At 35.5% G+C, this 18,998-nt stretch overlaps 1 protein-coding gene across 3 annotated transcripts in view; it reads right to left on the bottom strand.

The window, feature by feature from the left end:
* The window catches only part of Gpr174 (G protein-coupled receptor 174), a 40,747-nt gene extending 24,265 nt beyond the window's left edge, over positions 1–16,482 (bottom strand). Inside the window, exons 1-3 of one of the 3 annotated variants that reach the window (XM_006257163.5) lie at positions 16,188–16,482; positions 15,854–15,957; positions 2,327–2,412 (exon numbers count right to left, since the gene is read on the bottom strand). The gene's annotated coding sequence lies outside the window, so the exon portion shown is untranslated. Of the gene's footprint in view, positions 1–2,326; positions 2,413–15,853; positions 15,958–16,187 lie in introns of those variants that run through there. The other 2 variants (XM_006257164.5, NM_001106938.1) reach the window with 2 other exon arrangements.
* Positions 16,483–18,998: the final 2,516 nt, after the last annotated feature.

Genomic DNA, 18,998 nt, shown 5'->3' with positions numbered 1-18,998 from the left:
GAGTTGAAAGTTTGAATATGATAAAAACACACTGTATTATATTATCAAAGGACTATTTGAATTTCTCACTATTTAAGTGAATTGCATATTGCCTCAAAAATAAAAAGATTATCCATTTGATCCATTGATACTTTCAATAGACATATAGTATTTCTTTTGAGAAAATAGACGGCTAATTTGATGATCGATGCCTGCCATTTACTGCATAGGATATTCTATTACATGCCATGTTTCGGTAATATAGAAGTATTACCACTATGGACAGGTGTCTGATTTTATTTTCCCGGTATTTTGTTATATTCATTCTTAATGTATTAGAAAACCTCTCAAAGGATGTGCCTAGCCTTGGAGATGCTTGAAGTACCAGGTGGAGGATAACTAGGAGGCACCGCCCACTCAGAAGATAATGGGAGGGAAGGTGTAGGAAGGATTGGGGGAGGAGATAATCCTGAGGGGGTCAGTGATAAGGATGTAAAGTGAATAAGTAAAAAATAATAAATAAATAAATAAATAAATAAATAAATAAATAAATAAATAAATAAATGAAAGATCTTTCAAGATAAAGATATTTCTCTTTTTAGGATAATATGCAACTAGAAAGAATGGGTCCAGTAACTTGAACATGGCTTCCAGATGTCCAAAATTAAATACACAGTGATTTCATTAAATCCAAATATTCACATGTAGAAGGCATGCATACTATGGTAGTAAAAGTGGTTATTCAACACCTAACCTCCTGGTTAAGAATATAATTTGTTCCATTATGGCATATCAGCAGCAGAGTACAACATGTTTAATTTCTATATGCAGTTATTTTGCTCATGATTTATTTTTTCACTTTTTACCCTGTGGCTATTTCATGCATACATGTGTATACCAAATTTTGGTTAGTCTCAATGCCTATTTATCTTTCTGGTCCCCCCTCTTTCCTGAGGGAGTCCTTCTATTTAAAAAAATACCTATTACTTTTCCTGGTTTTAAGTTTAAAACAAGCACTAGACATATCATATCTCCTAACAGTGATTATATATCTATGTTGGTGCTTGAGTAATATAATTCTGAAAAGATACCTCTAGAATAAGAAAAGAAAAATAGTGCCTGTATTTCTCATTCTGAAAACTGCACCATTCTATTATGTCTCCAGCTGGAGACTTGTTGAACAATGGGTCACTTGCATAATATTTATGCAACTTTCTGGTACTCATTATAATTTTCTGTCTTAGAAAAATTCATGTTCTTTATCACTATACTACTATTATTCTATTTATTGTATTTATGTAGAGAGTACAGCTTATGGTTGGGGAGATACACACACACACCTATATATATATATATATATATATATATATATATATAACATATGATATGACATACTACATATGACATGATATATGATACATGATACATGATATATGATATATGGTATATGACATATGATATATGACATATGATATATGATATATGGTATGTGATATGTGATATATGGTACATGACATACAATATACTATATAGTATATATGATATATGATATATGGTATGATGTATGATATATGGCATATGATGATATATGACATATAACATATGACATGTGATATATATGTGACATATCACATAACATATACAATGTATAATGTATAGTATAATATAAACTATAATGTATAAAGTTATAATGTATAACATACAATGTACAATATATAATATATTATATAACATATAATGTATAATATATTATAATATATAATATAATCATATATATTATGTCATAGATAATAGATAACATCTAATGTTTAAAATGTTTACATAACCATTACATATATTTAATTTCAAATGCAAAGGCTAGGTAACCTGATATTCTAGTTTCTTTTTGAAAACTATGAAATGAACAGCTCACAAAAATATGGACAGGACTAGAATGAAATGACAAGTACTCCCCTTTGAATTAAGAGGCTTAAAACACCAGCAATAAATGTAAGCAATATTACAATGCAATGTGTTATAATATCAGAAGTAGTAAAGATGGACACAATATCTATATAGCAATTAAAAGTAGGATAATTATGAATTATAGGTTTTTTTCTAGGCTCTAGTATTACCACAAAGGGAAAATTAAAATAACACAATTTACCAAATCCTCTAGAAAACAAATATTTTCCTGTGATGTGAGGCTACATCGTTTCACTGTTATAACCTTGTAGCTTCATAGTAGATTACTATATAGAACAGCAAAGAAGCAGCAGGTAGCTAATGAAGGCCAAGTTAATCTGGGGGAAAGAGTAACCTTTGGGGAAAGGATGCTGGACCAAAAGTCAAGATAAAGTTTAAGTACCTACTGTTTTATCCAGTGCTGATAGAAGCTCTTAATCAGATCCTCTGCAGATGCTGTGATAACAGGGATGATTAATTCATTCATGCCTGAAAAAATATAAAATAGTGATCATGTGTAGCACGGAGGACTAGGAAATTTTTAGCAGCTATACAAAATGAGACACCAAAATGTGTTGCCAGAGGCAAAAGGAAATGAGCAAATAGTTACATCTATCCATAAGTGGTTGCAAGGTAGGGTATGTAGCTGTCCTTTTACCATCTAACATCTCACTTGACCTGGCAGCCTTGGAAAAGAGTGAGAGAAGATAGGAATGCCACTGGCAGGCCTCACAAGTCACTCCCTGGTCACAAGGTGCTCTCAACTTTGATGAGTTATCCTAGAAAAATCCCACAGTCTCTAGTCAAACTCCCAGCATTATTGGAGGGAAGCAGCTATCTCTTCCTCTGTCAGCAGTCTTCTGAGAGGTTCTCCTGACTGCAGTTGTCTCACTTCTTATAAAATGCATGAGGAAGGAGAATCAGCTGCCCACTGGTTGTGAGCCTAGCCATTTTTAGAAGTAGAATTTCTTCACAAAGCTGCCTCATATGCACCCCTGTCGTGCTTGTAGGTTGCTTCTATGTGGGGAGAGTTTGGACACCAATGACTACACCACTTATTCCTACATTGCACTTTATCTAGTGATCCCCTGCTCAGGTTTGCCAACTTTTCTGAAGTACCTATTACATATCCAGTTCTTATAAGTACTGTGTTTCCGCAAATCTCCTAATAAAGTGAAAATACTACAGGGATTTGTTATACATTATACTTTTAAGTGGAAGAGATGACATACACAAAATTTTATTTAGAAAGTCAAGAGGATAAGTTATAAAGATATATATATATATATATATATATATATATATATGAGAAACAAACACGGTAAAAGACTGAGAGAAAAGAACACAAAGGGAGACAACGTCATCTGGGTTACAAGCAGGATTACCTGACAGCAATCATATTGCATCATAAGTGTTCAGAAGGGTCCAACCATTGGGAGGAGAGTACATGAATGATAGCTAGAGAGCAAATGGTGTGCTAGTTTCTACTTGTAGAAACCATCATTAAGATTGCATGAAATCTCTCAAGTAAAATTCAGTGGGACAGGGCTTATCACCAATAGAGTCTTAATAAATATTGTCAATAATTTTTTTTTGCCTCTGTCATTTATGAAACAGGATTCTAGATACACAGGAGAGTCTCAATAAATTCTTTGGAAAAACTAAGAAAGTAAGAATAACAGTGAAGATAAAAATGATTAAAGGTCTTGTTTTTCTTGTTTTTGTTATTTCATGTGTCTCCTAACATACAGAGCATGTCCAATAAAGAGGTTAATGCTAGCAGCAAACCACCGAACTGAGAATTGAACCCCTTGGGGGGAATTAGAGAAAGTATTGAAAGAGCTGAAGGAGCTTACAACACCGTAAGAACAACAATGCCAACCAACCAGAGCTTCCAGGGACTAAGCCACTACCCAAAGACTATACATGGACTGACCCTGGGCTCCAACCTCATAGGTAGCAATGAATAGCCTAGTAAAAGCACTAGTGGAAGGGGAAGCCCTTGGTCTTGCCAAAGTTGGACCCCCAATGCAGGGGAATATGGGGGTGGGCAATAAGGGGAATGTATGGGGGAATACCTATATGAGGGAAGGGGAGGGGAGGGAATGGGGGATTATGAATAGGAAACCGGGAAGGGGAATAATGTTTGAAATGTAAGAAAAGAAATATATCTAATAAAAATTAAAAAAACAAAAAAACTGATAGCTTCAAAGTTTGATTCGTTTATTATAATTTATATTTCACATTAAATCTAAAATACATAATTTTTTTATATTTGTGCTTTGGTAGCAACTTCCTTTCTCAAAGTGTATTCAATTTTCAGTAATTATGTACTTTGAAAACAACTATATTTTAACTTTAAGTTATAAATGTTTATGTTTAATAGCACCCAAATTATATGGAGAAACTGATAATATAATGACTGATTATATTAAAATAAGAATAGGAAAATAACTGTTGTGTGATAAATGTATATTACAAGTTTACTGTCTTAATAAGCTCTCCATAACCTCAAAAATGAGTTTAGAAAGAATTATCTTGGCAGTTTTGAAAAAAATATACTTTTTTTTTCTTTTTCTTTTTTTCGGAGCTGGGGACTGAACCCAGGGCCTTGAGCTTGCTAGGCAAGCGCTCTACCACTGAGCTAAATCCCCAACCCCTGAAAAAAATATACTTAAAGGTCTTGTTTTTCTTTGATTTTTGTTTTCTGTTGTTGTTGTTCTGGATTTGATTGCTTTGTCAGGCTGTATGCAATGGCAGCCATGGAATATGAACACAGGAGGTAGAAGCAGGAAAATCACAAGCTTGAGACAAGTCTTAGCTATGCAGTAAGCAGCCAAAAATAGCTTGTCTTTGGAAGGTGACAGAGTAGAAGTAGAAGAACCCCAGAAGAGGATAAGTAATAAAAATGCATCACCAGAGGCCTCCAAACTCAAAGTTATCTGTCATAGGCGATAGAGAAGAAAATTCACATATTTATTTGACTGAGCTAAGCAGGCTTGGTTTGCCCTTTTCACATAACGAACTAGAAACAGGGATCAGAGCTTTGGTTGATTTCTAACTTCCTTTTCATCTGCTTAGAACCAGTGTTTTTATTTTTAAAGTCAAATCTCCTGTAATTTCATGAGTGAATTTAAACTATGCATTAATGGTAGAACTGAAAGCAGTCTCCATGACCTTTGCAGAGAGCATACAGTTATTTCTCAACAGGTACTTAAAAAACGTATGGAAATCACTATGAATTTAGGCACATTTCCATAGGAAAACAGATGATAGACAACTTCAGTGCCTCGTGTCATAAACAAAGCTTTCCAGGAAAGTTCTACCAATTGAGCCAGTTCCTATATAGGCAACACTCAGGATAGAATGTTTACCATGGTCTCACTGAGGGTGATATAGATAACAAATCAGCAAATATTATTGTGATTTCTCATTATTGAAACAGAATAAGAATTTTAACATTAGACTTGATGGTTTATTAAAACCTTGATTGTGTTAAAATCTATTAATGCTTTAGCTTTAAAAACAAGATAACTGAAGCAGTTATCTTAAAGGACTCAGCCTTTATTTTCGAATGAGTTAATGGCAAAGCCAGGGCTGGAACTCATCTTGATAAAGAGACCTATGTTCTTTTCTTTATCTCATATCTTTTTTCCCAGTATATATTATCTGTGTATAGATATCCTTCTTTCTCTTTGACAGCCAAATCATTTGAAGATAACGTTTACATTATTAAGAGATTTTAATTCTGTAAATCAGACAGCCACATGCAATCCACCAAAACTCAGTGTCCCCCTACTTTCTTCAATGTCCTAGAAGCTGATATTATGATGTGGAAAACAAACCACAGTGTATTCCTCTCATCGACTCCCTGTCCCTCCATTCCCCCAGAGAGGAGCATAGATGTGAGCATATTCTTTACCTTAGTTCATCCATTTTCATCAGCACTCAGAACCAGAAGTGAGACTGTACTGTTTTTCTGATGCTACAAACTGCTGAACTTAACAACTGACCAAGAAAGGAGTGCAGTAGTAAAATGAATAATAACCTTGTTTACAAACCAAGTCAGCATGTTACATGTCATACAAAATATATACCCTACTCTTTAAAATATATTGCCTCACAGCAGTGACCCAAAAGTCACAGGAAAAATGCCAAATCTATTCCTAAATCAAGTAGGTGAAAACAGGAAGACTTACAGAAAATTGACTCAGATTTAGGATACACACACAAAATAAATTTTAAAGTAGTTAAGGTATGTCCAAAGGCTGTGATTTCACTGATCCATAATCCTCATGTACTCTTTTCCATTTATTCAGCTGCAGATTTTTTTTTTGCTGTGCATAAGCATTTCAAGCTGCAAGCTTCATTGAGCATAGGACTTCTGTGTGCTGAAGAATAATCTGTCAACTAAAAGTCAGGTGAGTCTGAGACTCAATTTTCCTAGTGTAATTGCAAGGTAATAATATGGTATTTGGGAAACTGTACAGAGGAACTTTGACCAGTTGTGTAAAGTGTCTGTTCACTTCAGCACAGCGGTTATCCATTTTCAAAAGAGAAGTGCCCTCACTCACACTGCTTTTGCAGACTGGGTGAGAAATGAGGAAGCTAGGGTTTACATTCACATTCAGACCCCTAGTCAGTCACAAAGCATGACTTAACATCAGCAGTGATCATTAACATTTATAAAACTGCTCAAAAATCGATAATCCAAGACTCTTCCTCCATTTCTTCTTAGGTAGAAAACAAATTTGAAATTCAGTATAATGAGAGCAGGGGGAAATGATGGAGACTAATTTATACTGAAAGGAGAGTGCCTAAGCCTTGTTTGTAATACTGTGTGGTATTGTGTTAACCTCTGACCTCAGAATCAACAAGATGGCTCCCACAATGAGCTCCTAAAATAAACTATGTCAGTTAGAGTCCAGTTATTTCTTTCTCTAATATACTCATAGACTGTACTATAAGCCTGAAAGAGGCAACTCAGTTCTCTACTACTAATGTAACAATTTACTCACAGGCACAAAATTGACTCTACTATCTCCTTTCATGGTCATTGTTTAACCCTGGTTCTCTTCCCTACAATTCTTTTTTTTTTATTTAGAGAATACTTTATTAGTTTTTGTAATCAAACCCACGTATATAAGACCTTACATATTTAATACAGTGTGTTACCCCTGTACAAATGGAAAAAACTTAAGTTCAACATTTCTAGACCAATATGGCTGTTAATTTCTGTACAGTGCCAACTCAACACAGTAAACGGGGATACTTTTTTCGAAAGTTGACAGCACAGGTAAAGTTTCAAAAAATTCAAATTATATATCTGTATATATATTTATATTTATATAAAAAGACCAATAATAGCAGTGTGTTATGCAGCAACAGCAGCAACAGCTTTTCCAGGTTCTGCAGTCATCTGAACAAAACTGTAGAGACATCCAGCACACTCCATTAAAAAAAAAAAGTAAAAAAACAAAACCCGAGAAAACAGCACAGTTCTGTTACTCTTGTGGTACCTGGCACCATTTTTTTTTAAATTAGCTTCTCAATCATCATCTGGAAAGAAAACATTCTGAGCAACATCATTAAAAACAGCTCTGATAAAGCACGGTCACTACTACGTATCATAAAGCAGGTACAAGCTATTTTACATCCACAGAGGTATGATACAGTACTGTCCTACATCTATAATACTAGAGGATACAATTTAAAAGGCATTATTTGAGACTTGATTCTACTTTTCCATCAGAGGGCCCAAAGGATGGTGTGACACAGCTTTGTAAAGAAACATACTCTAGACAGGATTTCCTTTCACTAGTGGCACACTTCTAAGGATTCATTCTCTCCATGAATGTCAGCTAAAACCGTTATTAAAAAAATGAAATATCCCTAGAACAAAACCGTATAACCACCGGATTCACATGAAGATGACCTAGTGGAGACAAGCTGGACCTCACCTTACCAACAAGCTATCAAATCTGTTATGTTTAAACAGTGAGACCTCCAAGGAAGGAGATGCCAAGTAGTGCTTCAAAGCTTCGGACCACAATCAAACACAGCATCCTTTTCAACAGAAGCAGAAGCTCATCTGAATATGCTCATGGATGCTGACATCAACATTTAATCATCTCCTCACTCATCCAGGAAGAGGGGGAGATCAGTTACTACTGTACTTTAATGTGTTCAACCAAATCACCATATTACAAAAATAGCAAGCTGCCATAATAAAAAATAAGGCTCCTCTATCCAGCACCAGATAGCATCATTTTACTTTCAAGCCTAGAAATTGCACACTTGTATATAAACCAATCGAAGATGAGGATTGAGAGTTCATCTTGGTGGATTTTTCCTTTGATGAATATGAAGTGTCCTTCCTTATCTTTTTTTGATGACTTTTAATTGAAAATTGATTTTATTTGATATTAGAATGGCTACTCCAGCTTGCTTCTTCTGACCATTTGCTTGGAAAGTTGTTTTCCAGCCTTTCACTCTGAGGTAGTGTCTGTCTTTGTCTCTGAGGTGTGTTTCCTGTAGGCAGCAGAATGCAGGGTCCTCATTGCGTATCCAGTTTGTTAATCTATGTCTTTTTATTGGGGAGTTGAGGCCATTGATATTGAGAGATATTAAGGAATAGTGATTATTGCTTCCTGTTATATTCATATTTGGATGTGAGGTTATGTTTGTGTGCTTTCATTCTCCTTGTTTTGTTGCCAAGACGATTAGTTTCTTGCTTCTTCTAGGGTATAGCTTGCCTCCTTATGTTGGGCTTTACCCTTTATTATCCTTTGTAGTGCTGGATTTGTAGAAAGATATTGTGTAAATTTGGTTTTGTCATGGAATATCTTGGTTTCTCCATCTATGTTAATTGAGAGTTTTGCAGGATACAGTAACCTGGGCTGGCATTTGTGTTCTCTTAGGGTCTGTATCTTCCCTACAATTCTTAAGCATCTGCATGCACAGAGTTCAACAGCAGATCATAAACCAATACATAAAAAAAATTAAACTGGTCCCTAGGCTCTATTTAGAGGAGCTTGGAGTAGAAAGTTTATTCTAAGCCTTTCCCTATGTTAGTATTAGCTTATATATAGAACCCCATATTTTGTTCTAATATCTCACAGAGCATTGTAGCTATAATTTAGGACATTTGTTCTAAAACCTAGCTTGCCATAGATTAGGGAGAAGCAAACCAATGTTTATGAAAGTTTCTAATGTCCTGGATATAATTTATTTTTCACATAATCCCAGCTTCATGGAAGGCAATCATTTTTGTTTAAATTTTGCACTTAAAAAGGAGTGTATTAACTCTGTTTATGGCAAAAATGTGTCATAAATCCCATTGGTAAAGTTATGTGTGTAGTCATTATCCTCCCCATTCAACTAGGCTACAACAGGATGACAGTTTGTTATATGTTTCTTTTTGTTACTCATTTACCCAGGAACAATGAACACACCATAATGTATGATTGAAAAGAATTGAAATAATGTTTCTATTAATTTCCATTTTATTCATTGGTGTGTGTGTGTGTGTGTGTGTGTGTGTGTGTGTGGTGTGTGTTAGCTTCCTTTCCCAAGTTCACATAGCCTAAGTTGACTGTTTTGAAATTGTGCATTTTGATTTTCTCTAGTATGGGTGTTCTTGATCTCCAAGTGAAAAGGACCAAACAAGATAATAAATCTGGGCTGTTTTCATATATGGAGACAACAGAGTAATGGAAAGAGCTTTAACTTGGTTTGAAAAGAACTTGGTTTGAAATTCAAATGCTAGTCATACTTCAATAAGGCAATTTTTCAGAAAAAGTAGCAGGACCAAGACAATTGCTTAAATTTGGGCAATCTTTTTCATATCTTTAGTATATGTTTCTTTGTTTCTAAAATGGACAAAAAGTGGGCATCAAAATGTAATATAGGTTCCCCAGCTCTTTTTAATACATTGTCCTGCACAATAAAGAAGGGATATATTAGATTTTGATGATTAAGAATCCAAGATAAAATTTAGGACCAGTAGTAGATAGGCTCCAATGGCTACTTAATCCTAGATTCTGAATAGTTGCTTAAATATCCAATAATTTAACCCAAAATTATTATTAGAAATATAAGCATTGGGTTACATTTTTTAGGAAAACAATCAAAGCTTGGGAATGGTCTGAACCTGGTAAACTTTTTGCCTATATAACAGAGTCATTAGGAGTTGGGGACTCCTAGCAGCCCAAATCCAAACCCAAAGCAACCTTGTTTGGCAAATTTCAGAATGTTTTCCTTTTGTCAGAGGGAGTGTATTAAGCCCCTAGAGCTGAGGGAAGAGACAAAGAGCAAAAACTAAACACCAAGAATTTAGGTGCAGTTTGGATTGAGATTGATCGAATTAAACCTTATTTGCTTTCATGGTTGTTGTTTAACCCCAGTTCTCTTCATGGATGATCCTGGTTTCCCTCTAATTCTTAAGCATCATAATGGTTTCTTTCCAAATTAACTCCACAGCAAAGAAACAAAAGCCTGGGTGAAATTAAAATTTTCTATTGACCACCAACTTTTAAATATGAAAATAAAGTAAATGTGTTTTTAACTAATGTCCTGGAGTTTTGCAGAAAAATATAATGAACTGATCAGCACTACTTTAAAAAAGGCGTTGCCTCTTCTTTGGTCCAACATGACAAATGAGCTAATGTATGCAGGAAATACTATTAGACTTTAAATTGTCAAGGTAGTTTCATACAATACTGTATACTGGGGTGCCCTGGCATTGAATTTGTAAGTGTGTGCAAATAGTTCCAAGTTCATATTCATTTCTATAAATAAATGTCACTAGGTTAATTGGAGGAAGAAAGATTACATCTGCATCCTGCATATCCAGACCATTTTGCATAATGGTGGTACCACAGGGTTTGGGAGAGGTCAGTAAGAATAGCCATTGCACATATCTAGGTATTTGCTTGACCTGTGTGGGCTTTCTCTCCATTTTTTTTATTTTTTTTTACATTTATATTTCAAATGTTATTCCCTTTCCTGGTTTCCTTTCCATGAACCCCTATCCCATCCCCCCTCTATGAGGGTGCTCCCCCACCCATCTACCCACTCATTCCTGCCTCCCCTCCCTGACATTCCCCTACACTGGGGGTCCAGCCTTGACAGGACCAAAGGCTTCTCCTCCCATTGGTGCCCAACAAGGCCATCCTCTACTACATGTGTAGCTGGAGCCGTGAGTTGCTCTGCTCCATGTGTACTCTTTGGGTAGTGGTTTAGTCCCTGGGAGCTCTGGGTGGTTGGTATTGTTGTTCTTATGGGGTTGCAGCCCCTTCAGCTCCTTCAAACTTTTCTCTAACTCCTCCAATGAAGATCCTGTTCTCAGTTCAATGGTTTGGCCTGTGGTTTTACTATAGCCAAATGTGATTGTCCCACCTCCCAGTTAGAATATGATTTATAACCTGGGGTAATCACATTTAATATCTCTTACTAATTGGATGGTGTTACAAAATTTTCAAATTTAGTGTTTACCCAAAGCCAGGAAATTTTAAATTTCCTCGGTGATTTTTCTCTAGGTAAAACTAAAACAGACACAGAGAAGATATCTTTCAATGTGTAATTTTTACAAATGAAATTCAGAACTAGTGTGGATATTAGGAAGTAACTCTACATCAATTATAGTCATATCAAATTGTATTATGGGAAAAAAAGTTTAGTTTCCTCTGCAGATTCCTAAGTGTCTTCTTAGAGTTTACACTGAGGGATGTTTACACTTCTTCTTTCTACAACAAAAAAGACCATTTTACCAGGTTTTCAGACAATCAGGGTAGCCCCAATCCCAATGTACGGAAACCTGCTCAGAATGCTATAGGTTCCAATCCTATATTACTTATCTTGACTTGCCACTTCAAAACTAGACTGTCATATTCATACTGCTACATCTAGGTAGATTTTTCTTTTCAGTTTTGTTAATGTTTAGAGGTCATGGTGTTTAATAGAAGAAAGCATTACTGCTTCAGGTGCCTTGATGTGAGCTGTACCTACTCTTGAGAATAAAACCAGCCAGCTCTTCTCTTAGTAGCTCTTCCTCAAACTGGCTGATACTAGACGAATTGACAAAAGTTTTTGTTGTGCAGAATCCCATGGCATGATGAAAAATAAGCCTGCCTTAGATTTATCTTTATTTACCACAGAAGAAAGAAATGTCTATAGTGTCTTTACACCCAAAATATGCCAGTATTAAAGGATGAAATGATTAAAAAGACAGACCCCAACCAAAAGTATACTTGAGAATGTAGAATTAAGGTGCAATCATCACAAACATATAAGAAGAAAAGCCAAATAATCATACTTTCCAAGATTAAATAAATGATATGCTTGATTTAAAAATTAAAGGGATCCAGAAAAAAATATTAAAATAAAGCAGAAGTTTGAAACCTTCCCTCTATAGGCATTTTCTTTTCAAATTGGTGGGAACAATATTTATTTGTAAAATCACTTCTGGAAAAAATGTCTATCCATCTCATGCTGTTCATTTTTATAGCACATTGTTTAGTCAAAAAGGGACTAGACATTTAGCAATACTATCTTATAATTCACCTAACAAAAGAGCAAATGCTCTAAGCAGTAAACCATTCTCATTACCAATGTCTGTCACTGAGAATCATTTTATAATATAAAAAATAACTTACTTATAAGAAAAATTTCACAACAAACCACTATTAGCTTTTAAAAAGTATTTGTATCTCGTCTGTCAAATTAAACATAAGAATATTTTAAGCAAATGTTTGTAATTATAATTATGTTAAAGTAATTCATCTATTACTGGATTCTTACATCTCCCATGCATAATGTACACTGGACAAAAGTCTTTTGAGGAAGCAAAAAAGTCAGAAAATATGAAATGACTTTTGGCAGGTGACTTTGGGAGGTGGAGAGGAATTAGGAAGAATTGGTAGAGAGCAAAGTATATGATTTTATCATATTTTTATTGTATGAAAATATTATTATGTTTAAACTTTAAAAGTAAAAACAGAAATGAGTGACTTCTTTTTCTTTTACTTGATGGGAGCTGCTGACATATATCTTATATTTTCAGTGAGAAAATAACTGTGCTGCTCAAGATGCAAGCTGACCTTGAATTAGAAGGCCACATTCTTGCTCTGAGAATACAGAGTGCTTCTATATAACCCACAACTGACGAGGCAATAAATCAACCTGAACTTCCTTACTAAATAATGTGAGTTAGTAAAGTTCCTTATCTAGCTCCAAGTTTCTAGTGTTTGTACAGACTTGATTTTGGTTAATAGCCTACACTCCTATTTTGGGGACACTCTATTTGCATCTTGGTTCTTGGCTAATGCAAATGTAGCTGTGGTTGTACATGAGAATGCTGCCAAAGAAGCACACTGCCCTCTTTCACTTGGCTTACAAAGACTATACCAAGAAAACTGACTTCAATTTCCAAATCCCAAATAGTGCCTGGGAGTATGATAAATGTTAATAACAATCAAACAACTAATTAGAGTATCCTCTTTTGGATTTACTTCTTAACTAATACTGTAACTATGCAGCCTTCTCACACTCTCGCCTTAGCCAGGTTGATATACAGAAATATTCACTGCCTTCCCAACTTTGGAATGCCTATATCTCATGCCTGCAACTTTCTGAATACTTTCTTTCCCTTCTGCATTGACCACATAGTTTCTCATACACTAGATATAATACATACGCATCAGGCATATATGGCCACATGTGTATTATTGTTTTCTCCCAGTACTTAGTATCGATTTGTATTTTGTTTTTGTTTTTATATATAGGCAGAGTAGGAACCATTCTTTCCTATTTTACAAGGAAATAGTGGTAAAGCCCAACAAATCAGTCTGTTATACCCCCAGAGCCCTTGGGAGAAGCCTGAAGTACATCATGGTATTGAGAGGTTCTTGAGTGATTTCTAAATGACATCTTTTAAGATTTCCAAATGAATAATGCATGAATCTTAATCCACAAGCCTTGTTAGGCAGCAGGAAGGAAAGAAATGAGCACTGGATGAGCTGCTGAGAAACCTAGAATTTAGCCTTTTCTCTGTTAAAGTAAAGAAGCACTTGGCCGAGTTACTTCGAACCTTTGAGCCTCGGTTTTTCCAGTTGTAAAATAATCAACTTTACTTCTAAAAACACAAAGAGGTACCTGTAGTTCATACACATGGCCAGGGTAACATTCCAGTGAATTTTTATTCTTTTCTTAAGAGGCAGATTTTTGAGAGACTAATCTTAAAGGAAGACTAGTCACAGGACTGCATAGTAGTCCCAGAATGGATTTAAATTCCTTTTCTGCTTTCAGTAATCTGATTGATGTGAGAAGAGAGAGCAGTCTATCAGAAGAAGAGAAAATACATATTCTCTTCTCCCATGCATTTCAGCTGCCCAGCAGAAAGAGAGTTAAATCCATGTATTCATAAGAGTCTTCTGGTAAACATAAGCATTTTGAAACAGGTAATGTCTCATTTTTGTTTCTTAGAGATTTTTTCTGCCATTACAATACCCAGTACCATATTACACAGTCCCCATCAGAATGAATGCATTAGGGACATTTATCATAATAAGATTACTATAAACTTATAACAGAAAAGCAGGAATATGTTTACTTAAGAGCAAAATTAAAATTTCTGCAATGAACACAGTCTTCTCAGAGAATGGCTTTTATAAATATTCAGAAATGTGGCTAGCATGATGTCTTCTTAGGCTAAAGAATTTCAATTCTTTCTATAAGATGAATGTATTTCCTGCATAGCTGAAGTTTATAGAAGCTGGAGGAAAGAAATACCCTTGGCTAAATGACCAAAGCTCTCCTAAATAGCCACTTCAGCTTGTCCAATTAAATTATAACTTTCCTTCCATGGAAAATTACCCTAGTATAAAAGTAAATTGAAGAACCATCGGTCTTCACAGCAAAGCAAGTGGACACCTATTTGGGGTCTAATCCTTGGTCATGTTCCACATTCCTCTTCATTGCTGCCCTCACCTCAGATAGAAATCCACCTTTTTCTTTTAATCTCTGAATGGAGCTCCTAGCAGTTGTATGCCAGGGATAGCTTCATATTTGTTTAAAGTCAGAAGGCATCTTTCTTTACATTTCCAATCAAGAAAAAAAAAAAAACACAAAAGTGACAAGCAATGCACTTACACTTGTAGAAAACAAGTCAATTATACTGATCAGAAATATAATTTAAACCTCATTGTTTTTATTGTGCTGATTGTTTGCCCTGATAAATATAGCATATCTAAGAGAATTAGAAAAGCTGTGCCTGTTTGTCTTTCTTATTTGCCTCCTTTCACATAATAAACGCATCTTTTCTCCTGGACTGCTTTTTTGATAGTAGAATCTCTCTAAAGTTACTAATAACTACAGTTTATTTTTATAATAAAAATATATTACTCACTCGGAGGAGAATAAATTCATGCTGATTAAAGTCTTGAGATGCTATACTTATCATTTTCAAAAGCATTTTGAAAGAGGCAATGAATCAACTATTTTTTATCATTCAACAGTTTAAGATATATCACCACCAAAATATTATAGCAAAGTGTAGATAAAAACATCCCCCATTTTCCTGCAAGTCACCTTTCTTAATACAAGCTAGGCTAAATCACAAATATTCATAGTCCTATTTTGTCTGATATCATTTGTGCTAAATACATTATAAAAAGAAATATTCCATTTAAAACTTACATTTTACCAAATGCAAAGTTATATTCTTCCTCCCACCTGAAGCAGACAATCATATGATTATTTTTGCTTGTGAAAATTCCAAGAAAAAGATCTTTGTGGATGGTCCAAGTTCATTATATTCATGACTATTTAGATCTGACAGATTAGCTAGAACCTCATGCCAACTGTCCAATTCTAGATATCAAGGGTGAAAGGCATGTTAGAGCTAATTATTCATTAACAATTTGGAGCCTACCGTTTCAGTTTCTTTCTCTTTTCTCCAGAAATCTCCAAAGAATTCATGTGACAGCCACTCCAATGAGGATGCTACTGATCTGTGCACCGATCCAGCTCCGTTTTCTGAAAACAACCAATCCAATCCTCATTCACTCCCCCCCAAAAAAGCGATGAAGGAGAAAGAGGGGGCAAGAAGGAGACAGAGGGAGAGAGGGAGGGAGGAAAAGGGGGAGAGAGGGAGATAGAGGGAGGGAGGGAGGGAGGGAGAGAGAGAGGGGGAGAAGCAACAGAAAAATGATGAAGGCAAAAAGGAAAAAGGCAGATTAAAAACTTCAGGATTACCAAACCATTACCATGTTGGAAAATATGGTAGTGAGTTGTCAGAATGAAATATGCAAGCGTTTCTGAACACATTGAACATTTCCGTTTTCTAGTGGGTGAGCAGCGCGCGCTCTCTCTCTCCTCTCCTCTTCCTCTCTCTTCCTCTTCCTCTTCCTCTTCCTCTCTCTCTCTCTCTCTCTCTCTCTCTCTCTCTCTCTCTCTCTCTCTCTCTCTCTCTCTCTCTCTCTCAATCCAAGGCTATTCAACAGGCTGTACATAGTGCCTGCAAAGCTTCATATTTAGCAGAAGAAACGCTCCTTTCTATTTATAGGGTCACACACATTGTCTTCTAGTTTTGTGGTTGCACTGAGCTTTGAGTCTGAGATAACACCGAGACTGTTTACAATGTCATTTGCAGAAGCTAGGTGCCCTCTGGTCCCTTTTATAGACATCAGACCACCGCCACCTTCAGTACGATCCCCTTTTACCAGCTCTGCACTTTTGTTTCAGTATCTAAATGGACATATCTCTAAATATACAGTAGGTTCTAATGGTAAAGGTCAGTGAGAGAATGACCCCTGCCTAGAACATTCCTAAATATACAAACCTGTAACATACCGACACTGAAAATAAATACTCCACTCCTTAAGAGGGATTTAGAACTATAATCACCCTTAAACTTCCTGTTCACCACTCTGTTTTCTTCACTGTCCCTGTGATCAGAAAGTGTAGATAGGCCTCCATTTCCTCCTAGTGGTTAGAGAACTTTCAGTCAAATGGGGCTGGTTTTCTGTAAAATACGCCCACACCCTCAGGCTCTTGAGGATGATGTTCCAAGGAATCACTGAACTCAGGTATCTGAGCCTGGTCCCATACTTTACGAAGCATCACTTTCCACACCAGCACAGGAAGATGAAGAGGGGGAAATATGTAAACCTTGACTAGTCATTCCGTATCAGAGCAAAGGAAGTTTTCACTTAAGCCATGGGAGATATGAATGCTAGTGCAAGTTCAGTCTTGGGCTTGGATATAACCTGCGTGGTATAGTTTAGGGAATATCTGAAGGCCCTCTGCCTCAAAGTACTCTTTTACTCAGCTTGAGAAAATAGTGTCTTCTAGAGGCAAACATTTCTGAAATCTTGATTTTAAAATTCTCATGTTCAAAAAATTAGTCTTACTAAGAAACTTTGGTGGGAATATTAACTTAAACTAGAAAGAAGTTTGTAGTAGGAATTGAATATAAGATAAATCTAGAGACAGACCATTAGGAAAACAATGCCAATGATCTCAAGTGTCATTCATATATATATATATATATATATGTACATATATATATGTATATGTGTGTGTATTAAAAGTATTCAAAATATGCAGACTGAAATATGTTCCACCTGCTTTGCCTTTTTACTTTGTACTCTGGGATCTGGGCTGGCATTAGGGATGCTTTTATTATTTATTTAAAGTGGGTTTTCCACAGTTATGATCTCAGCCCTTCTATAGACTTACTTCTATTCTAGATCTACTGAATCCCTGCTATGTGTAAACACAGTGACTCAGAGAGCTGGGGAGAACAAAATGTAGAACAAAGGATGGGCGGTAAGATGATAGGAAACGGAAGGCTGCTAGCTCCAGCAGCTTTCTGCAATTTCATCAAACAGATAAGATACTTTGCAATTTTCTCAAATATAATACAACATAAATGTAATGAATATCTAAGAATGTCATATCTAATTCTATAAGTTATCAGCGGAATCCAAGCTCCAGAAGAACTACTATAAGGGATAGGATTTTAGTACGGAAGCTGGTCAAGTCTTCTTGTAGGAGGAGGGTTTAGGCGCAGTTATTAAAAATGTCAGGTGTGGTGGTACATACCTACAATCTCAGCTCTTGTCGGTTTAGGGCAGGAGGATCACTGCACGTTTAGGGCAAAGGCAAAGTTTTGTCAAAATTCCTAATTCTTGCTGCTTTGGAGTGGAGCTTCTCAGTATCATTTTCCTCAAATCCATTATAAACACACACATATCTGTTACCTATTGTGGAGCACGGCTTCTGAGATTTCAGTCTGTTGCCTCGAATAGAACACATAAAAGCTAATCTATATGTATTTTGAAATAAATTACTCACTGGTGAAGTTTCCTGGCTTAGATTATACTTATCTTTTCTTTTCACACCAGTGAATTTTAGTTTGATCAGAAGCAAAAGAATGCTCCTATGGGAATCTATTGAATTTCATTCCAAATTAGTCAAATAATGGCATATAAAAGCCAAGTGATGATTTTTGTTTACGGTTTCATTTTTAAAGATGAAGAAAGTAGAAGGGAAGGAATACAAATTAAGTCTCTAGATAAAGCTTTGGTAAAATTAGACCAAAACCCAAGTTTCTTTAATACTACAATGTCCTCACTGAACTAAGGGCTGTCTGCTTGATGCCTCATATCATCTACCAACTGGGTGATTTAGCTGTGGTTGCATTGACTGTGGACAGTCTTTTATCTTTCTCAGTAAAAGAGGAAAACCAAATATCATATGTACTCAAATACTGGTCTATGTGTCTCTGCGGTCATATATAAAAGGCATATTGACTCACATAGCTCTACATTCTTTTAAAGAAGTTCAGCTAATATGAATGGAGAAAAATATATACAACTTGCTCTGTCATCCTTCTCTAAAGTATAACTTTGAAATAGAAATGATATTAAGTTGGGAATAAAAGAAAATTTGAGCTTTTACTATTAGTTGAAAGACACAATATTCTTTCTAATGACTGTTTCATTACCTCCTAATGTTTGGCCTCATTATTCTAAAATTACTGTTTCAGCTTAGCTTCTTTGTCATGATGCTCG

Source organism: Rattus norvegicus, chromosome X (assembly GCF_036323735.1).
Source record: "Rattus norvegicus strain BN/NHsdMcwi chromosome X, GRCr8, whole genome shotgun sequence".
Classification (NCBI taxonomy): Eukaryota; Metazoa; Chordata; class Mammalia; order Rodentia; family Muridae; genus Rattus; species Rattus norvegicus.
The sequence above is the reverse complement of the archived record's forward strand: the minus strand, read 5'-3'. Positions and strand labels throughout refer to the sequence as shown.